Source organism: Tamandua tetradactyla, chromosome 4 (genome assembly GCF_023851605.1).
Source record: "Tamandua tetradactyla isolate mTamTet1 chromosome 4, mTamTet1.pri, whole genome shotgun sequence".
Classification (NCBI taxonomy): domain Eukaryota; kingdom Metazoa; phylum Chordata; class Mammalia; order Pilosa; family Myrmecophagidae; genus Tamandua; species Tamandua tetradactyla.
This window is the reverse complement of record NC_135330.1, coordinates 87,307,609-87,309,815: the sequence shown is the minus strand read 5'-3', so window position 1 is coordinate 87,309,815 and position 2,207 is coordinate 87,307,609.

Sequence of the window (2,207 nt, the reverse complement as noted above, 5' to 3'; positions counted from 1 at the left end):
CCAGTGCCTCATTTATAAATGGATTGTAGATCCCCCAATTGTGGGGATGTTGTGAGTTTTGAGAAAATCAAAGTGATAGCCTTTGCACAACATGGCTCACTCTGTTCACAGTTGCTGCTGAGGAAGGCAGTGGGGCCAGGGTTTCTGCAGCAGAGAAGGAGTCAGTGTCCAGAACTCTAGGAGGGGTTCTCTGCCCACAGAGGTCAGTAGGGCTGGGCCCTGATCCCTGTGGACAGAGGTGCAGAGGTCAGTGAGTAAGTGGTAGATGTACTCAGGAGGCTTAACATACATGAGTCAGATAATATAGAGAAATAGGCCCATAAAGGACGAGAGCTGTTAGGCAGACATCCAGTGAGGTGCTGATGCCAAGTATTGTCCCCCTGGGTAAGGAATGTGATATGCTCCTGGTGTGTTCCTCCTGGGGAGGGGCTGTGATGTGCTCCCTGGCATGATCCTTCCTTGGAAGGACTGTGATAGGCTCCCTGGTGTGGTCCTCCCAGGGAAGGACTGTGATGTGCTCCCTGGTGTGGTCCTCGCAGGGAGGGACTGTAACATGCTCCTGGTGTGATCCTCCTGGGGAGGGAGTGTGACATGTTCCTGGCGTGGTCCTCCCCTGGAAGGACCGTGATGTGCTCCTGGTGTGGTCCTCACAGGGAGGGACTGTGGCGTGGTCCTAATAAGTGCGAGCAGCAGCAGTGATGGGAAGCCCATGGCTCTGCCCCTGGGGTGTCATTACCAAGCACTGCCCCATGCTGGCTTTAGGAAATCAGATGCAGATAAACACGATAGCATTCGGACTTCCACCCAGCATGCTCCCAGTTCATAGTGGAGGAAACTGCTACTTAGAGAAGCAAAGAAAGGTTTCCCAAGTCACAAAGGCTCAATGCAGGTAGCACGCTGGCCACGGGTCCCACACCCTGACAGGGCCCAGGTCTCACTGTCCCTTTCCAATTCTCCCACAGGGTGCTGCTAAGGCTGGCTCAGCATAAATGTTCAAAAGATGTTATTCAGTCTATTGCACCCACGTGCCGGCAGGCTGTCTTCCCTTTCAAGTACTTGTCTTGAATCAATTTTAAGTCTAAATACTAAAAATAATTTTAGTTCTTGTTAAAGCACCTGCCTCAGTTTATTGAGGACATACATAGACAAGAGTAAATATTTTATCACATAAATGGATTATTATTTTTTTATTTTTCAATGTTTCACTTGATCTCAAGGAATTTAGCACTTAAATGCCAGATTCTCATGAATTGCCTAATTCAGACTTGTGCTATAAACTGCTAAGATTGCCTAGATTAGTGCCACCTCCAGTCTTTGGCCTTAGCATGGGCCTCCAACAAACTCCCACCACCCAGCTTTCCTCCCCTCCCATCCACAAGCACATGTGTGCACCCTCCGCTCCACACACAGTTGTTTGCTCTCCACTCCACTTCCTGTGTACACATGCATGTGCCCTAACCCTCCACATGCACACACACATGCACCCTCCTCTCCACATGTGCACATGTATGTGCCCTCCCCTCCACATACACACGTGTGTGCCCTTCCCTTCTTACACACACGTGTGTGCCCTCCCCTCCTTGTATACACATGCATGTGCCCTAACCTGCACACATGCACCCTCCCCTCCACACTTGCACACACATGCATTCTCTCCTCCTCATGTACACACACGTGCACTCTCTCATCCTCATGTGCACATGCATGCACTCTCCCTTCCACACATGCACATGAGTGCACTCTCCCCTTCACATGTACATATGTGCACTCTCCCCTCAAATGCACATGCATGTGCTCTCCCTTACATGTGTACACATCTGTGAGCCCTCCCCTCCACATGCACACATGTGTGTCCTCTCCACTCCACACATGCACATGCATGCACACTCCCCTCCACATTACACTTGCATGCACCCTCCTGTCCTCATGTGCACACACATGTACTCTCCCCTCCACATGTGCACACATATGTGCTCTCCCCTCCACGTGTGCACAAATGTACTCTGACCTCTCCTCTTACATCGCCTGTTCCATGAGATGGGAGGTCATGAATGTACATGCAGTGCAGGGTCCTGTGTCGATGAGCCCTCCAAACATATCTTACTGTCACAATGATTGTGAGGAGCAATGGTAACATCCGGTTTGCTCATCATTAATTATTTAAAGAAGATCATCAGCACTGTTCACTTTATATTTGTGATCAGTCA